General features: G+C 38.4%; 1 protein-coding gene across 36 annotated transcripts in view; it reads left to right on the top strand.

The window, feature by feature from the left end:
• Positions 1–20,791, top strand: part of KANK1 (KN motif and ankyrin repeat domains 1) — a 204,038-nt gene that overhangs the window by 36,956 nt on the left and 146,291 nt on the right. For 7 of the 36 annotated variants that reach the window (XM_084987171.1, XM_021064463.2, XM_021064415.2 and 4 more), the window contains one exon: positions 19,409–19,461. The exons of 22 other annotated variants lie outside the window; for them this stretch is intronic. The gene's annotated coding sequence lies outside the window, so the exon portion shown is untranslated. Of the gene's footprint in view, positions 1–1,030; positions 1,316–19,408; positions 19,462–20,791 lie in introns of those variants that run through there. 7 more of the 36 variants (XM_084987179.1, XM_021064471.2, XM_021064436.2 and 4 more) reach the window with 5 other exon arrangements.

The raw sequence follows: 20,791 nt of genomic DNA, 5'->3' as shown, positions 1-20,791 counted from the left end.
AAGGCCACTGGGCGCAGAGTAGAAGGTCTAGAGGAATGAGTGGGAAGTGAAGGAGTAGAGACAGCTTGTATTGATTCTGCTGGCCTCAGGGGGTGGGGGGAAGCCTTTGAAAGTATTAGGAAAAGGTGTGTGTGCCCCTGTGTGTGGAGGCAGCCCAAGGTGTGGAATTTGGTGACTGGGCCACGGGTGAGACTTAACGTCCCATGAGCCACCTTAGTGATGCTGTGTTCAGTGTATGGGCGAGGGGGCAGTTTTGCTCCCCCGGGGGACATTTGGCAGTGTCTGAATACAGTTGTGATTGTTACAACTGAGCCAGGGAGGGTGGATGCCACTATCATCTAGTGGGAGGAGGCCAGAGTAGCTGCTCAATACCCTGCAATGCACAGGACAGTCCACACCACATGTCAGTTGTGCAGAGGTTGAAAAACTTGGGTGTTGCTCTTTGTCTGTGAAAAGGAGGGGAAGGATGTGGGAGGGTGGTAACTGAGAACATTCCATATACACTTTAATACAGTCTCATTTGGGGCAGTTTCCATCTGGCCTCCCTGCCTCTCCGCTTTATAATTCTTATTCAGCAGGTTGTAGCTTTTCACTTGTTTGTTCTTTTGTAGCCATTTTCACTACCCACCCCACCCCACAATAAATACTCTAGAGCAAGGTAACCTTGTGTCCTAATTTCTCTTTCTTGGGCACATTGTAAGATATCTGAATTTTAATACCATTGGTCAGGAAATTGTGTTTTGAAAACCCAGAGACGGATATTGCTTTGGCTAATCTCATGGAGGCCATAATTCAGTGTCAGGTTGATAAGGTTTTAATGCACAGTCAGTCAGCCTTTTGACTGTTAGGCTTGGAAAAAAGACAGGAAGTATTTCTTGTCTTTAAAAGCAAGCCTTGCTCTGGCTTTGGGAAGAAGAGAGAACAAAGTGTTCTCACCAGATAGGGTTGCAGCAGCTCTCCCAGCATTTTGGGAACAAATCAAGTCATTATCTTGACAGTGTCAAAACTATGTTCCCAGATCACTTGTTTGAAACATTTGGGGCTGATGAGGAGGGGAAGAATTAATTAGCAGCTCTCTCTTCTTGGTGTCCTTTTTCAGCCTTCTCACATTGCAGCATGAGAATCCCTCAGGCATGCAGGCTGCGAATTTGATAATCTGTATGTTACACAGTACAAAAGTTTGCTGGCTAAATATCGCGAACCCTTCTAACGTGAGGCTGACAGTGTCCTGGGTCCAATGAACAAGAAAATCTACTGTAACATGTTGTCAGTGGGAAAGCACTTAAGTTCACAGAAAAGCCTTGGAGGGTCCTGGGTAAGTTTGACAGGTTAAGTTGCTTTTTCAGTCTTCAGGAATATTTTATCCTGCAGCTATGGGTAAATCTAAAGGCTTCAAAAGAATGAAAACAAGCTTAATACTAAGTTTTGGCAAAGAGTATGCAAAGCAGTAAGAATGTATGGATTAAGAACAGGAAGCATCTTAATTTGAAAATGGTGGCAGCAGAGGTGGATTAAAATGAGCTGCTCGTTATGTTGAATGTAAGATATGCCTTGGTTGTGGGCATGTTGTTTCTGAATTAATTATTGTATGTAGAGGTGTATTTTAGGCCCCTTCTTATTACATTGATTTTTTTAATGTAATTTTAAAAGATAAGGCTTATGATAAGAATTCTCTTCCTGCATGGTGAGCGCCATTATACAAATGGTATAACCATGCCTTTTATGTATCTGTATGTATAGCTTAACTCAGTGTAGAATATCACACTGTGGTAAAACACACCGTAGCTTTTAAATTTCTGTAGTGGACCAGTCCATGCTATGAAAGGGAAGGTGGTAGTGGGCAGGACATAGAAAGTTTTAGGCTAAAGAATATTGGTATAAAAAATAAAATAAAATAAATAAAAAAATAAAGAATATTGGTATAAAATCTTATTTCCACTGTGGTAAACTCTTTGATCATGTAGTTAAGACAGTTTGAGATCACATTAAAAAACTTTTCCCTAGTCAGGACTATAGAAAATACTGATAAACATTAATCTTGCTTTTAAAGTTTTCCCTAATGTTAGATTCATAATCTGTCTTTATAATTGCAATAGCATGTGGTTACGTATAGTTGAGAAAACTGTTTCTCATGTGTCTTAGTTTTGGCTAAATTTCTTTTATTAACTGTACTAAAAATTCTTTATGATAATTATGATAATTCCTTGAGGAAAGAATATTTCCTCAAATCTGATTTCTTATGAATTTGTTTTATTTTGAGGTATAATTGACCTACATCACTATGCTAGTTCCTGGGACACAACATAGTGATTTGATATTCTATACTTTTCAAAATGATCACCATAAGTCTAGTTGTCTCTTACTATATTACAACATCACACAATTATTGACTATACTCTCCATACTGTACATTTTATACCTGTGACTCATTTATTTTGTATCTGAAAGCTTGTACATTTTAATCTCCCATTCCACCCTCCCTCTGGCAACCACATGTTTGTTCTCTGTATCTGTGACTATTTGTGTTTAGTTATATTTGTTCATTTGTTTTTTAGATACCACACTTAAGTGAAATAATAAATAATTGTCTTTCTTTGATTTAAATTTCAATTAGCATAATACCCTCTAGGTCCCTCCATGTTGTTGCAAATGGAAAGATTTCATTCCTTTTTTTATGGCTGAGCAATATTCCTATACATATATATACACACACATATATACATATGCACCACATCTCCTTTCTTTATCTATTCATCCATTGATGGGCACTTAGGTTGCTTCCATATCTTGGCTATTGTTAATAATGCTGCAGTGAACATAGGGGTGCACATATCTTTTCTAATTAGTGTTTTTGTTTTCTTTGAATAAATACACAATTTATTGCTGAATCATATGGTAGTTCTGTTTTTAAATTTTTGAGGAACCTCCATACTGTTTTCACTGCAGCAGTTTGCATTTCCACTAACAATGCACAAGGGTTCCTCTTTCTCCAAATCTTCACCAACATTATTATTTGTTGTTTTTTTTTGGTAACAGCCATTCTGACAGGTGTGGTTTTGATTTGCATTCCACTGATGATTAGTGATGTTGAGCATCTTTTCACATGCCTTTTGGCCATCTGTATGTTTTCTTTGGAAAATATTAAGGTCCTCTGCCCATTTTTTAATTGGCTTTTTTTTTTTTTTTTGGTATGTCAGGTTGTACAAGTTCATTGTGTATTTTGGATATTAACCTCTTGTTAGGTATATATCCTTTGCAATATCTTTTCCCATTCAGGTGGCTTTTTTTGTTTTATTGATAATTTCCTTTGCTGTGCAAAAGCTTTTTAGTTTCATGAAGTTCCATTTGTTTATTTTTGCTTTTGTTTCCCTTACCCGAGGAGACATATCCAAACAAATGTTGCTAAGATCCATTTCAAAGAGCATACAGCCTATGTTTTCTTCTACAAATTTTATGGCTTCAGGTCTTACATTTAAGTCTTTAATCTGTTTTGAGCTTGTTTTTGTATATGGTATGATATAGTAGTCCAGTTTGATTCTTTGGCAAACTGTCTAGTTTTCCCAACAGCCTTCATTGAAGAGACTGTCTTTTCTCCACTGTATGTTCTTGACTCCTTTGTCATATATTAATTGCTTATATAAGAATGAGCTCATTTCTGGGCTTTCTATTCTGTTCCGTTGATCTTTGTGTCTGTTTCTGTGGCCGCACCATACTGTTTTGATCACTGTAGCTTTGCAGTATAGTTTGAAACCAAGGCATGTGTTTCTTTCCAGCTTTGTTGTGCTTTCTTAAGATTGTTTTAGCTATTTGGGGTCTTTTGTGTTTTCTTAAAAATTTTAGTGCTATTTGTTCTAGTTCTATGAAAAATGCCATTGGGGTTTTGATAAAGGAAAGACTATGGATGACTTATTTATGGATAAATAATTAAGGGAAAGTAATTAATTACACCTTCATAATATTTAGCAGTCTTTCTACCATATTGCAAGTCTTGGTGAAAATGATTATTCAAGTTTTTTCTTTCACTTCAGGCAATCAGCAGAAGATTCTCTAGGGAAGAATCCCAGCTCCTTTTCAGTTTAATTCAGTTATTAACTAATGAGGGCTTTCTAAAGCTTTGTCAATGATACATAGTGGATCCCTGATTTTGTGATTGCTGCAGACGAACTTGATACTTCCAAGGCTATTAAACCCTTAGCAGCATGTTTAGATGCCCTTGTTTGCTTTCTAGGACTACCTTAACAAAAAATAGCAAAGTATTTGCCAAGGATGTTTGAAAAGAAAATGCAAACAAATCTATTTATTTGAACAAACAGATATTCATGACCTATGTGAATAAAATCCAATAAGTGTAGTATGGGGAAATTTTTATAAACGAACATCTCCCACTAATTGATATGTATTTATATATATACATTTGCATTAAAAAACTGAATCAAATGGATATACTAAAATGTTAAGAGTGGTAAAATTTCTTTTGAAATTTCAATTTAAACTTTCTTTCTGGTCAGGATTTTTAAGTTTTATGATGGCTGTTTTATGTCGATGCAATAAATATAAAATAGGAGGGAAGTAAGTATAAATGGCAGGAATTTTATAGTCTGGTTAAAGAACTATTGAATAAAGTTATAGATGAGATTATATAAATTAATTGTGTAAAATTAATTTTTTTCATTTAAATTCCACCAGTAATTCCAAAGAAGTTTCAACTCTTTTTTTTTTTTTTTTTAATTTTATATTTCTTCCACAAAAAAAGCAGAGGGGAAGAAGGCCTTTTTTGGCACTTGATCTTTTCTTCTGATTTTATTTCTTTTCTCTCTTACTTTGATAGTTTTTCTTCCAGGCCTATTATTCCTGCAAGATCCATCACCTAACTTCCTCTGGTGGGTGTGACTAGAGGCCATTTACTTTCCTAACACCCTGACTCAGCCCTGTGGGAAAAGAGTGCTTCACTGAGTACCCAAAGATCATGGTTTGTTTTTTTTTCTTCTTTTTAGGGCACACCTGCGGCATGTGGAGGTTCCCAGGCTAGGGGTCTAATCAGAGCTACAGCTGTCGGCCCACACCACAGCCACAACAACACAGGATCTGAGCTGCATCTGTGACCCATACCACAGGTCATGGCAATGCCAGATCCTTAACCCATTGAGCGAGGCCAGGGATCGAACCCACAACCTCATGGTTCCTAGTCGGATTCATTTCCGACATGCCACAGCAGGAACTCCAATCATGTTTGATTCTATGGCCAACTTAGTTCATTTCAAAATATTTGAGTTTACTAGTGAAGAAAATTGCCAGAAAGTTATTCATGGAAGAATTGAACTAAACTGATAGAGGAAAGCTCCACACCATTTCAAGACAGGCTGTATTTCATGTTTTGCAGTTTCTCATTCCCTTAGAATAAAAGAGTGTTTCTCCTTCCTTTTCCTTTTCCTCAAATAGCTATCTCAGCACAAAGCTTGAAACAGGGAGCAACCTGGCTTCCGCAGGCCCCAGACTGCTTTGTGGGGGTTTGACTCCTCCCTCTCTCCAGCCACCTGGATCCTTTGTTTCTTTCTTCTCCTTGTCCTCTGGGGCACAAGCGGCAGTGACTCCATGACATAGGAACTCGGAAGCTGGTGAATAAATCCCCAAGCAGGTGGTTGCCTATTGTCTGCCTGGAGGAAGCAAACAGGGCTCTTCCTGGGACTGCTTTCATCTTCTGATAACTTCTAGAGGGCAGAGTGATTCTTAATTGGTGTTGGGAGATTGCACACAAAAAGTCCTGGGGTCAGAAGGATCCCTCAGGAAAACGACCTTGGTGGGCTTTGCTCTTTTCCCTCCACAATAACCCTGGGCCCTTTCAGAGCAAGGGCTTGCTCTCTGATGTGGGCATGTCTGGAGTGTCAGTGGTCGCAGTACCACTGGATTGGATGCAGATGCTCAGAATAACAAGTTCCTATTTGGGGGAAAAAAAAAAACATTGCAGGTGAGATAAATAAATAGACAATCTGTGGTATGTTCTCTCTGAGGTTGTAATATGTAGTATCTTTTAGATACTGTGATCCTAAAGAGAAGCTCCCATCTTTAAGTGTGTTTTTTGATAGCCATTGGGTCTTTATACCAAAACACACTGATTGTTTAAAAATATGGGGCAAGCCACCCATTCCTCTCCATATCTGTACATAGCCTGACTGCAGATCTTTAACAGTGTATTCCTTTGGGCTGAGTAGCAAGAACAGATAAGCCCTCTTTTTTCAAAATAGCACTGGGTCTGGGGTGGGTAGATGCAAATTATAACATTTAGGATGGATAAGCAATGAGGTCCTACTATACTGTGTAGGGAACTGTATCCAATCTTTCATGATAGAACATGATGGAAGATATATATATGTATGTATATATATATATATATATGAATGACTGGGTCATTAGCTCTAGAGGGGAAATTGGCACAACACTGTAAATCAACTATACTTTAATTTTACAAATTAAAATCAAAACCCACCACTGACAGAAAGTACACTGGACCTCTTTATAGGATTACATTTTCTCAGAGGTGGGAGGCAGTGGCTAGCAGCCTGAGAGGATATACAGGCTGTGAACTCTAGGTCTTTGGGAGTTAATTATAAAAAGGCCCTGTAGTCCTTTCTCCCTCACCATTCCCTTTTATCCACTTTCTTTTCCCATTCTTTCCCTGAATTGTCTTTTGACTTTATTTAACCCTTCTTTTTCCACACTACAGAATAATCTTCTGCCATATGTTTAGCAGTTTCTCCAAATTAATGTAACTTCACGAAGTCTTTAAGTTGTACCCCCCCCCTTTTTTTTTTTTTTTTGCTGTATGACCATGTTTCACATCTTGAGCAAGTTGAATGGGAGAGAGTAAAGGAAAGCTGGAGAAGGGATGAGGGGCCAGAGAGGAAAGTGGAAAATTGAAGGAAAGACATGAACCTGGCATGAAGAGGGTGGTAGTTAGTGGTTGGTACCACATGTATAGCTGCATATAACCAAGATTGTGATAAGGAGACCAGGAGGATTCTTTGTATTCCCCCAGGGCTTTGCCCTGGTACAACAAAGGCAGAAAGATAAGTGGAGAAGAATGAGGGCAGGCTGTGGGGACAAAAGGAAAACAGACAGATTTGCCTGTGTCCATCTTTTATTCAGATTGACTAGATGGGAGATATAGTCGTTACCCATGATGGTATTTAGTACCAGATCAAGTATTCCAGATTATTTGGTTTAATAAGTGTCAGTCCCAGAATTCCATTTTGAATTTGAAGTTAGCTTTGTTTAAATGCAGAAGGTCCAAAGTTGTTTCTCATATTTTACCTGATACTGTTTTTGGAAACCAGGAAGATATTAAAAGAATTTACTTTCTCATCTGGCAATATTGCATATCTGAAACCCCAACTGATCCAAAAGTGTGTTTACCCCTGAACTTTACCAAGTTAGATGGTCACTCTGGCTTGTTGCAACAGTGCCCAGAGACATTTATAATGAACATTCTCACTAGTGCTTGGTGCTAGAACTATAGCAGTGAGCAAATATGAGCCCTACTTGATTGGAGCTTGCAGTCAAGTGCGGTAGGCTGACATTAAGTAGAAAATGACACAAGAGCAATGAAATTATAATTATGACAAGGGTTAACAAAAAATAAGTTAAGGGAGCATTTAAGGGGAGGATGTAATCTGGCCTAGGCTGTTAAGGCATTCCTTACTAATGAAACTGGCCGGGCAGAGATTGGGAGTAGATGCTCTGAGGTAGAAATAACATATGCACAGGCTGTGAGGTTGGGGGAGGTGGGTTGGTAGTTAGTCTGCTTGAGGAACAGATTAGGACTTTTGACTGCTGTAGAAAAATGGACAGAAAGAGAACAGAAGTACGAACAGAGATCAAATAGGAAGCTCAGGAACTTGCCCAAGGTCAGTTAGTTGGTGAACAGCCAAACCAGGACTCAAACCCAAGTTCGTATAAAGATAAAGGCATTGTTTGTTAGATAGTACTTGGTAATGATGCTCATGTCATCCCAGAACATATTTAAAAGATCCTTAGGTAACGTTTCTTTTGACATGGCTCTTTGTTCTTTTAATTTTAATATAAAATGCATTTAATATTAAGTTATCAGTTGCAGAAAGGAAGGGGAGTACTCATTTGAATGAACCAGCAGAAACTTGGAATTTCGCCCACCTTCTGCTTCAGTCTTGCCAAAATGTAATTTCTTTAATACATCCAATCACATTCTTGACTAATCTGCTCAAGTCTGTACTATGCCTTGGCTTTTACCCCTGTAACAGCTTAGGGATCTTTAAAGAAAATATTGTGAAATGTTTTCTCTTGATCAGGATATTTGTGGTTAGATATTTTGTATACTCTTTTTATTGCAGAATGAGCTATTTTTTTTTTTATCATGGAATCCTTTGTTAATAATGAAATGTGGTTGCAGTAAGTAGAAAAAAGATGTTTTGGGAAATAAAAAAAAGAAATGTAATTTTTTTACCTTTAAAAAATCATTTGTCAGGTGCTTTACTGTAGAAAATGATTTATATGTTTACGTCATCTACTTTCATAGAGATTTAAGCATTTCAGACATTTAAAATGGAAAAGTTCTGTTTAACTAATAATGAAATTACCACCATGCTTTGAGAGCTTCTTGTGCCAGGCAATATGCTTTAAACATCTTTAAGTCTCACTAATTTCCTATGATGAAGGTTGTAATTTCGATTTTACATTTGTGGAAAAAGAGGCCTAAAGTGACTGAGTTTTCCAAGAACATCCAGATGGGAAGTGAAGATTGAGATGAACTTGGGCCCACTCAGAGTCCTTGCTCTGCAACCCCATGCATTTCTGGTTTCAGAGTCAAGTTTGATTTAGGCAGTCGTTGGGAGTCATCTCAAATGCTGAGAACCAGAGGAAAACAGGGTATTGAGTAAATTTGAGCAATATAATGAAATATTTTCTTATAACCTATTGTAAGGATTTTGTTCCAAAGACCATATAAGGACAAATGAAGCTAATTGCTAAATATCACATTCATCACTTTTACCCTTAACTTTTGGTAAAGTCAAAGCTTTCCTCTATTTGAATTTATTTTATAGGCATATTGGAAGATCAGTACATTACTCTTAATGGGTAAAATGGACATTAACATCAAATATAATGGCCATCCTAATGAATGATGGATCACTTGAAAAATATCATTTGTAGCAGTGGTTCTCAGACTTTAATGCTCCTCTGAATCTCCAAAGGGCTGTATTAAAACTCAGATTGCTGGTCCCCACCCTCAAACTTTCTGACTCAAGAGGTCTGAGACTGGTCTGAGGATTTACATTTCTGGCAAGTTCCCATGTGATGCTGCTGATGGTGCTGGTCTGGGTACCACCCTTTGAGCATCACTGTCTGGGGATAGTGATAGTGCTAATAAAATTAGGTGGGCCAGTAGCTCGCCCCTGAGAAGGCTATTTCCTATTCTCAGACTACATCCACAACCCAAAGCAGAACGGTGTCGTGATGTCCAGCAGGGTCAGGGATGGTACAGTGGCTGCATGGAGTCATCCTCATCATTGGGAAAACAGTAGGTCATCTGCGCCTCCTCCCCTGATACCATGTCATGATGATACATAAAGTGGATGTGCCAGATGCACACATTGTGACCTCTGTAGTGACTGAGCTCTTCCACTGGGCTTGGTGTGACATAATTGCCCATGCTGCTAAATTAAATGAGTCAAATGAATAAACATAAATCAGGATTCAGAAACCAATTAGGTAAAATATTCTGATTTGTATATTATGGGGATTGTCCTTACTCTGGTGTATTTTTTGGTACCAAAAGCTTCGCTGGATTTCAACTTTCTTTGCAGTGACTGAGAATTAGCTGCAATAACCCAAAAGTTTTAAGATTTCTCTTTCGTTGGACATTAAATCACATAGGCTGGTTTAGAAAGCCTTAAGAAATTCTTTCAGATTTGATGCGTCCAGACTTGTACTGGAATATGAAATGTTTGATTTAACAGAATCTGTAGGTGCCCAGTGAATAAATGTTTTTCAAAGATGCCTTTCTCAAAATACAATTAGGAAAAAATTCCTTTGAAATGCTAAAATTATCTTTTAGTGATGATGATGCTGACAACCCCTTTTAAAAAAAAGACAAAACAAAACTTTTAACCTTCATGGTGCTATAACAACATCATTAATTTGTGTGTAGACAGATATCACTGGTCATATTTAAAGTAATCATTAAATTTTTTCAGCTATACTTATAATTCCTTTTTAATCTTACCATTCTAATTAAAATATTACTTTAAAGTGTTGGGAGGGTACATTGCCGTTTTTGTTTCTTCTTTCTATGAGTCTTTTTTGGCTTAGTTTGGGGGAGGAAACTAAAAAGTTGTAACTGATTACAGAGGCATTTTTGGAAATCTTATTTTAAGGTGGAGGGGAAATTTGGGGCCACTTCTGAGAATGTATAAAAAACTGAGATGTACTAGAATTTATTTCTTAGCTTATCTTTTTTAATTTTCTTATTTTTTAATTAAGGAACTCATATTGCCAATATAGAAAATTCCCTTGTTTGTGCCTATAGGTATATATCTGCTGCACAAAGAGAAGTTCAATATGCATTTAGTTATTCCCAGGGAATCATCTGGTGGGAACCTTGGTATCTTAATTGTACTCTTCTCTGATTGAGTGTGGGTTGAGTCTGAGCTAGGGTCAGCCAGGCCTGTTTTAGATTATCAGTGCTGTCAGTTCGTAAATGTGACCCTGACAGTTTGACTTAATCATGAAGTCTCAGTTTCCACATCTGTGGTATAATATTGCCAACTTCATGTGGTTACAAAGTGCCTGGTTTAGTAATCTATAATATTAGCTGTTATCCTCATAGATTACACAACCAGAGTCATTTTCTTTTTGCTAGAAAAATAAGGTAAGGATTCTGAATATGTTGAGTGATCTGGATAAGAATCCAAGAGATAGAAATAATCAGTTGCATCAGTGTAATTTACCTTATATAGTGTTTTAGGCTTCTTATTTCATTTTGGTCTCTGATGAGATAAAATATAAACCCAAGATCATCTTAAAGTAATAGTATAATTGTTAAGGTGCCCCATCGTATAAAAAGGTACTTATAAAACTGAGGTTTGGAAAGTGAAATAAATGAGAAACAATGTCTATGTTTTTTGGTTTGTTTGTTTTTTGCCGCACCAGCGACATTTGGAAATTCCTGGGCCAGGGATTGAACTCTTGCCACAGCAGTGACCCAAACCACTGCATTGTTAACCCCCTGTTCCACAAGAAAACTCCAGACTTTTTCTTTTGAGGGCCACACTCGTGGCATATGGAAATTCCCAGGAATCGAAGCTGTGGCCACTGGCTTACACCACAGCTGAGGCAACGCCAGATCCAAGCCCGTCTGTGACCTATACCACAGCTCACGATCCTTAATCTGCTGAGTGAGGCCAGAGATCTAACCTGCGTCATCTTGGATACTAGTCAGATTTTGTTTCTGCTGAGCCACGATGGGAGCTCCCAGATTTTCCTTCTTAATAGCTGTTTTTTTTTTCATTACTCCATTGATCCAAAGTGGGAGTTTTAAAAATTTAATGTCCTTGTTCCATTAAGATAATTAGATCATTTATCTATTTACTCTCCTTACTCAAACTAAGTTCTTAGCCTCTTTGGTGCTTTCTCTCTGGCTAGTTCCCTGTTTCATGATTTTCCAGAACTCTTTAAGTTTTACTTGTTATTTTTTTAATTTTGTAGGCTAGCCTTCCAATTCAGTTCTTTTCCTTGAAAGGGCTCCTCCTCTCTGGTGTCCTGTCTTTGCACAAAAATGAATCCACTTTGTATTTCATATTTTAACTTAGCTATATTTGTTTTACTATAAAATATTTAAAATTATTATAAAATACAGTGGTCTAAATAGCCCTTCCAAAATGATACGCTGTTTTGGATTTGTGAAAATTATCTTTGATAAAGAACGGTGAATCAAATTTGTGTCTGTTCCAGTGTTGGGAGGGAAGTTAACCAATGGAATTGCAGAAATGATGATAGCAAAAATCTCCTGAAAACTGAGGACAGTCAGCATGAAGAAATACACCGCTAAGCTTCTGAATACAACTTCCTGATACCTAGGAGGGGGGTGGGGTGGGGGGGAGTTGTGTGCCTGTGGATTGGAGAGACCTGCATCAATAGCAGCTCTTGTTACAGAGATTTAAGGTTTTAGCCAATCCTTTGACATGGTTGGCCATCGCCAACGGCATTAATGTCACCGTTCTCCGGACAAAGGAGATAATTATCCTCTTGTTCTCTGCCTTGATCAGGCTGCCTCTGAAGGCTTGTTTTTAGTTCTGAGCCCCACATTTTGAGAGGGCAAACCGGGGAGGGGGGGGTAAATGGACTAGAAACTATGCCCTACTAGGAACAGTTGGAGGGCTTTTGTTTGGAAAGGAGAGCAAAGTTAATTTTCAATTTCAGGAAGGAGAATTAGAACTTATGTTTTTCCTTCTAAGAAATTTTATTTCTTCTATTTACAAAAATCCCCAGTCCATGTAGGAAAATTGGGACAAAGGATAAAACAAAAACAAAAAAAAAACAAAACATGCATCTGTAATGACTCAATTTAGGTTCTTAGAATAGAAGTTTGGGATAGATAATCAAGATTTTTTCTTTGTATACACATATAAAATGGGTATTGTATATGTACTATTTAGTAATTACTTTTTCCACTGAATACAGCATATATATCATTTCATGTTTTATTTATCTATCTATATTATATTTCCAGTGGCAGCATAGCATTCCATTGTATGAATGCACCCTTATTTTATTAAGCCGTTGTTTACCGATAATCATTTTGATTGTCTCCAGTTTTTTAATATCGTGAACACCAACATTACCATGAACATCTTTGAGATATTCTCATCACTGTGCGCTTGTCAGGTTATTTCTGTAGGACAAATTCTCAGGAGTGGGATAGCTGGGTCAAAGTTACCCTTTTTTTGGCTTTGCCTGCAGCACGCAGAAGTTCCCAGGCCTGGGATCAAAATGAGCCATAGCTGCGACAACACTGAATCCTTAACTGCTAGGCCACCAGGAAACTCCTTTTTTTTTTTTTTTTTTTTAATGCTTTGGATACTTTTTGCCAAGTTGTCTTACCAGTAGAACTGGACATATTAAAGAATTGGATTATCCCCAAGTCAGAGATGTTGTAGAAGGGATTTTGGCAGTGGCTTGTATGTTGGATCATGATCTAAGATCCCTTCCAAAATACCATGAAGGACCAGATGATTTTATGTAAAGATGTGATGTTTGAGTCTTATAGTGTCAGTTATACTATTGTAGCAAACTCAGTTTTAAGAGTATGTAAGGAAAATAATGTAGATTTCTGCAATCAAAAAGAACTTTAGCAATCAGCCAATGAAGAAAGATATATCTCCAGCTGCACCTGGGCCCTGAGACCCCATGTCTGATTAACAGTTGGCAAATTAACCTTTTCTTTTGGTCTTTTTTTTAGGGTTGCACCTGAGGTATATGGAAGTTCCCAGGCTAGGGGTTGAATTGGAGCTGCAGTGGCTGTGGCTTACAATGCCAAATCCCAGCCACATCTGCAGCCTACACCTCAGCTTGTGGCAACACTGGATCCTTAACCTTAATCCCTGGAGCGAGGCCAGGGATCAAACCTGCATCCTTGTGGCTACTAGTCAGGTTCTTAACCTGCTGAGCTACAACAGGAACTCCAAATTAACTATTTTATAACTTAATAAGTTGGGCTTTTCCAAACTAAGTGAATTGCATCTTCTACTCACTACTAGGTCCAGGTAACCTTTGTTTCTGGGAGGAGGGAAACAGGCAAAACAGCTGCTCTAGATCATGTTCTTAATAGAGAGCTCAAAATAATTCAGCATGTGCAGGAGGTGCTGCACAGGCTGCTCCTAGTTGTAGGATTCTGGGAAGTGACAGTGATCAAGCATGTGTGGGTGCTGCATGGAGCATTTGGCAGTGGCAGTAGCAGGGTGTGTGTGTGTTCCCAGGGGAGTGGGAACAACAATGGGTGGTGCTCAGTTGCAGTGCCCTCTTTTTTAAAGCCCACCTCTGTGATGGGCTGCAGGTGGAGTGTGCTCACAGACCCTTAGTGGTGGCAGCCTACGCCTCCCTCTGGTTTCTGAGTTGACTGCTGTGGTTTGTCCCTGCCGCCTATAAGTCATGCAAGAGGCACTGTGTAGCGCATAGCCCTTCAGCTGCCCTTAGCCCCCAGAAGAGGTGCCCAGCCATCCATAGCCCTCACAGAAGCACTCAGTCTCCTGTAGCCTGAGCAAGTGGTGCCCCACCCTTCAGGAGTCCACATATGTGCAGCAAAGGAGAATCCTATGGCGGTCCACCCCTCTTCCTCTTGCCAGCTCCCACAGTGGTGCCTGTCAAAACCCAACTTCAGTGAGATAAGGGTGGTATGTATATTGATGCATCAGGGCAGTGGATTCCAAGCTTCACTGCTGTGGTAAGCCATTTGAAGTCTTAAGCCTTGGTCTCTTAACCTGTAGAAATGAGATGACTAATTATCAATTCTCAAAGTTTTAGTATGAAGATTACATGAGATGATATATAGGATAGTACTTTATAATTTGTGAAAAGCTACACAAATATTAACTGTCATATTAGGAACTTTCAGCCTAAATCTAATGAATGATGGAGCTAGTAACTTCATCAAGGAAGAAATGGAGTCAGGAGTTCCCATTGTGGCCCGGTGATTAAGGAACCCGACTGGTATCCATGAGGATGCAGGTCCAATCCCTGGCCTCACTCAGTGGGTTAGGTATCGGGCATTGCTGTGAGCTGTGGTGTAGGTCGCAGACTTGGCTTGGATTCCTCATTGCTGTGGCAATGGTGTAGGCTGGCAGATACAGCTCAGATTCGTCCCTTAGCCTGGGAACCTCCATATGCTGCAGGTGCGGCCCTAAAAAGCAAAACAAAAAAAAAAAAGGAGGAAATGGGGTCTGAGTTTGCTATATTGCATCTTTTTAATGTTTGGCTTAGAGTTGTGACTCACTAAATTTTTATTGAATGAACACAAGACAGTGTTTGTGGAATTAGGCTGAACTGGCATAGAGCAACATTTTTTTTCCTTGAAAACATTTGCTCTTCATCTTTTTGGAACAAATGCTGTTATTCATGTCTTACAAATGGGAAAACTGAGGTCCAGTGATTCTCAAATCATTCTGTCAGCCAGATGCCACTATTTCAGGTGACTTCTAATCTCATGGAAAAAGGATTTCAGCTGGCACTTGTTTTGTTTTGTTTTGGCTGTTTAAGAGAAGACATGAAAAAACCTGTAAGGATAGCTCTGTTGTATAGAACCATTTCAAGCAAACTGCTGAAATATTTTGTCAGAATTTATTTTTATTTACTGACCATTAATAGAAATTAATTTTGTTTGCTTTATATATAGCCCTCACTGAAGTCTCCAGGAAGCTACTTCTGTTATCCATGCCCCTAATGTGGCAACTTCACCTCTGTTTCTATTCTTTGTGCATTGTGTTCAGTCTTAAACTGTGAATGTCCATTAATTGAGAGCTTTGAATAGCTATTGTGTAACTGGAGTGATATTCTGTCTGTGTCAGTTCCATGCATTGTGTTTGAGAATGACCGTGCTGTTTTATTTCTGATGGGACCGCTCTCATTGCCACTAATAATGTGATGTTATTGAAAAGATAGGCCTTTGAATAAACCTCATAAGTGCTTTGCATTGTTGAAACATATAATCTTTCGTTTTAGGATTACATGATTGTACATATGTTTCTATATTTTCAAACAGGCAGTAGGACCACCAGTGTCCAATCCTTGGGCTTTAGGTAAGAAGTGTCAGTGAAACTGAATCCAGAAGTATCTGTTGAGGTGTGCTTTGTTTGGAGAGGTTCTCCCTCCCCCCTCACTTTTTCTTCCATCGGAATCGCAAATTAGTTGGTGGCCCAGAAAAGTTGAGGGACCCTGACCCCACAAAATCACTTCAAGCCCTCATGGCTTGTTTGATCACTACAAGTAATATAAAACACCTGGTCTAGTGCAGGGTACTCATAGGTGCTAAACAAGTATTGGTTGGACACCTGGTGAAAGTAACAGGTTCTCTTAACATATCATGGTTACTAAGCTCCTAGAGGGCAAAGTGTTAAGTTTTACTCATTCCTTGGCATCCTGACTTCTCATCTCTGACACTCTGTGTCATAAAATATGCATGTTCTCTGTCAGAGTAGAAGTCTTTAAACTTTTTTGACTAGAATTCTCTATTCATACAAAACAGTTCGAGCACATGTCCTCCAAATAGACTCTTATTTATCAATTATATACTAATATATGCCTGTATTGAGGAAATATGCTCAGATTGTTTTATTCTGATGGTATAAAACACACATAATAGCAATGTTAAAATAAGAAAGGTGGAAGGCAGAGTTCTGTTTATTTGTATTTTTAATTGTTTTATTCTTTTGGCTTTTTAGGGCCACACCCACAGCCCATGGAGGTTCCCAAGCTAGGGGTTAAATCGGAGCTGTATCCACCAGCCTATGCCACAACCATTGTGATGCCAGATCCGAGCCTCATCTGTGACTTGTACCATGCCTCAAGGTAAGTTTGGACCCTTAACTCACTGGGCGAGGCCAGGGATCTAACCTGCATCCTCATGGATACTAGTCAGATTTGTTTCTGCTGAGCCATGACGGGAACTCCAAGGAAGGCAGTGTTTTAAAATGTGTTGATAACCAGGGTGGCTTCATATTAATATTAACTAATATCTAGTTCAGGAGTTTCTGTTGGGGCTCAGGGATAACAAACCCGACTAGTATCCATGAGGACATGGGTTCAATCGCTGGCCTTGCTCAGTGCGTTAAGGATCTGGCGTTGCTGTGAGCTGTGGATCCTGTGTTGCTGGGATCCTTTGTTGCTGTGGCTGTGGTCTAGGCCAGCAGCTACAGCTCTGATTTAACCCCTAGCCTGGGAACTTCCATATGCCACTGGTGTGGCCCTAAAAATAAATAAGTATAAATAAATAAATATGTATACTGTATTCTTATTTCTTCTCATTCCTGCTTTTGGCCCCCTCATGATCTGGGCTTGCACCCAGCTCTGGCTTTTCATGGTTCCCTTCCCACTTTTTGCTGTCTTTTCAGCATATGTCCTCACTGTTATCTGCCTATTCTCTATGCTTAATTCAAATTCCTGAGATTCACACTCTCCTTTAGCTAGTTCACCTAGTCATGTTAGGTTAACTTTCTTTGCTGGAATTGTTTTTGGCTTCTCTTAGTCACTCTGTTTGCCACAGATGGCTTGAGCAAGTGGGAGACAAAGTCACTTGGCACAGACGTGGCTGCTCAGGCAGCAAGGCATGTGAAGGGGATAGTGTCACTGAAATAGGACCTGATGAGGCTATGGTGGGGACTGGCCTCACCCTTACTTAACAGTGTCTAATGTTCTAAAAGAGACACCAAAATCTGACTTTCTCTGTTTTTCCTTTGCAAATCCATGCCTATATTCTTTTGAAGATCACTAAACATATTAGACAAAGTTTGTGTAACTTAAGTAAACCAGAGAGCTGGAGATTATTTAGTCCTGTAAAGTTCCTCCCCACTTATCCACCTATCCATCCATCCATCCATCCACCTTTCCTGTCTAGTTACTACTGGGGAGAAAATGACAGCAGCTCCATTTTTAAAACTTAACCTGTAATTCTTGGATTGAGAAAGAATGGTTTCATGATTCCTGCCATTCAGCCTCATGCAGGTAGGGATTTAAAGGTTTTTTTCCCTGCAGAACACAACTCATTTCTTCTGAGTCCCTTCTGCCTAGATTGGAGCCAATGAGGAAAATTTTGCAGCATTTCCTAGTTTGGAAGTGCCATGTAAGTCAAGCTGAGTTTGGGAATGTGAAACCTATTTATACATCCATGAGAATGTTTTCTTTTGAAAAGCAGCATTCTTGGTCCCTGCCTTGGAGAACATCAGTTGAGTGCTGCCCCATTTTAAAGCTTGTTCGACACCTGGAGCAGTGCTTGAATTTGTGAGAGTCAGACCTCCTCACTTGAGTCTGTTCCTGCATATGTTTTCTAACTTTCAGTGGCCAAGTGTTATAGAATTTGGAGTTCATTTTTTAAATTGTTTCAAAATGGTCCAGCATGAGCAAAGTTTATAGTGTTCCAAAAAGAGAGAAAGAGTATTTAGATTTATTGAATGCTTTAGTTTAGTACTTTATATTCTCTGTTTCATTTAATCTTTGTGCCCTTATCAGGTATGTGATTGTTCCCACTTTACAGACAGGAAAACAAAAATCAGAAGTAATTTGACTAAGTTATGGTCTCCTCAGGTGAGAGGTAGAAGGTAATCCTGTGTGAGGATAGCTTATATTTCTAATGAACTCTATGCAGGTATGATGGTAAGCATTTTAACATACACTTATCTTATTCATTCTCACCACATTTGCGCCTCAGAGGTTTTAAAAATCAGTTTCTCAAGACTGATTTTCGACCAAGAACAACCGCTATTAAAGTGCTGATGTATTTTCTTTCCAGTCATTTACATGTATTTTTGTGTAATCTCTTCAGCTTCATTCCCATTTTCACTTAACTTTATAAATGAAGCATCTTCTCATCTTAACAGTATTACCATGACTACGTTAAAGTCCGCATAATAATTTAATAATAATTTAAGTTTCTGACTTCTTGCTGTTGTAATAGTGGGACAGTGAATGTATTTGTGCCTAAATCTGTGGGTTGTCTTATTTTTAAACATTATTTACTTAGTGTGTATTATTAGAAGCAAAATTACAGGGTCAAAAGTTAGAAACATTTATTTTTAAAACTAACCACTTTAAAAGGCCCTTGATACATTTTGCCCAATTGATTTCTTTAAAAAATGGGACCCATTGTCCACTGCCAGTGGCAGTGAGTGCCTGTCTCCCTGCAGACCTGGCCCCTGCGGGTGGGACGGATAGTTCCAGTGCTCCTTTACCCAGCTCTGGCATTCCATTCTGGATCCACTCCACTCTGAGGGGTGCTGGGAGCCTGTTAAGGCAGAGATCTCAGTCTGCCTGACACCCATTGTTTGCAACTGCTTGACACTCTGCCCGTTCTCCTGGTGCCCCTCCACTGTGTCAACCACATTTTGAAAAGCACATCTTTGTACCTCTGTATTATTTGTCATTGTCTTCCCTATATCCCCTCAGTGTGTCATAGTATTAATTCTAATTGTGATCACTTTTATATAGACTTACAAGAGATTTACCTCTTTGATGGGATTTTTAAACATGCTCTTGGATTTATCATTTTTGCCTTTTCTGTTGTCTAATGCATTCATTGTTGCTGAGGTATCTTGTAGTAATTGTTGTATTTTTTTTGACAAGTGAGTTGTTTTCCCTCATTTATAAATGTAATTCACTTATTTTGATTACTTAGGGCTTGCACTTACCTCTCTGCTGACCTTGAACAGATTCCATAAAATTCAAAATGTAGGATTTCTGTTTTTATTCATCCTACGTCCTTCTCACCCTTAGTCATCTGTTATTTTCAAAACAGTCTCATTTCAGGATTTTTATATCTTCAAAACAATAATTATTTAGGAGAATAGTTTCTTTTTTCTCATGTACTGGGGTTTTGTTTAAATGCCTGTTATTTATTTCTGTGGTGTTTTGTGCTTAGAGTATGGTCTATTCTTATTCTGCAGAATGTATTGAATTCATCATATATTTACACAATGCATACACATATATACTTATGGGAAAGATGTACCTCTGTAGAGTTAACTTAGACTTAACTTAAAAAGTTTGTACAGTAGATGCCTTTGGAATGGATAAGCAATGAGATCCTGCTGTGTAGCCCTAGAAACTATATCTAGTCACTTATGGTGGAGCATGATGGAGGATAATGTGAGAAAAAGAATGTATATATGTGTCTGTGACTCGGTTACTTTGCTATATAGTAGAAAGTTGACAGAATACTGTAAACCAGCTATAATGGAAAAAATAAAAAACTAATAAAAAATTTATACCATATTTTCACTACTATGAAAATATGATGTCCTTAGCATGCCCTGCATATGAAGCTTTGGCTTGTTTTCCTATCATGGTTAACAGTTTTGAGATAACTGAGTCTTACTATGTGGCTGCATTTTTACCCAGTGGGCCCAGCTGGGTATACAGACTGTGTTGTGGAAAGAAATCAGGACTCAAGTCCCTAGAAACCTAAGCTGTGACCTAGACCTAGTCTCTGAGGTACTCTGACTAGAAAGTTAATCTGTTAGAGGAACTTTCATCATCATAAAAGGCAGAAATAATTTCCTTAATGCTGTTGATAAAATCTGGACACATCCTGCTTCACAGTATTTATTGTGGAAACTGAGCATTATTTAAAACTCCTGTTCTTCCTGAGACTTCATAAACATGTTTAATGTCTGCATAATAGTTTAACAATAATTTAAGTTTCTTACTTGTTGCTGTTACAGTAGTGGGACAGTGAATGTATTTGTGCCTAAATCTGTGGGATTTTTTTGAATGTTGTTTCCTTATGTATGTTATTAGAAGTGAGATGAATGGGTTAGAAATTACTTGTGTGTATGTGTGTGTGTGCGTAAATTTAAAAAAAAGCAACACTCTAAATACCTTTAATGCATTTGCCAAATTTCTTTAATTTTAATTTTTTTTTACAGAATAAAATACATATATTTAAACACAGTTATATTCACACAGATTATTATATCATGGATCTTAAGAAACAGGTTAAGTGACTCCCTCCGGAGAAGTGAAATGGAAAATATGCTGAGACAAATAGGAAAATTATTCT

Source organism: Sus scrofa, chromosome 1, assembly GCF_054392235.1.
Source record: "Sus scrofa isolate SSC_HxYL_T2T_F1_AM1 chromosome 1, Sscrofa_HxYL_maternal_Yorkshire_Landrace_v2.0, whole genome shotgun sequence".
Lineage (NCBI taxonomy): Eukaryota > Metazoa > Chordata > Mammalia > Artiodactyla > Suidae > Sus > Sus scrofa.
The sequence above is the reverse complement of the archived record's forward strand: the minus strand, read 5'-3'. Positions and strand labels throughout refer to the sequence as shown.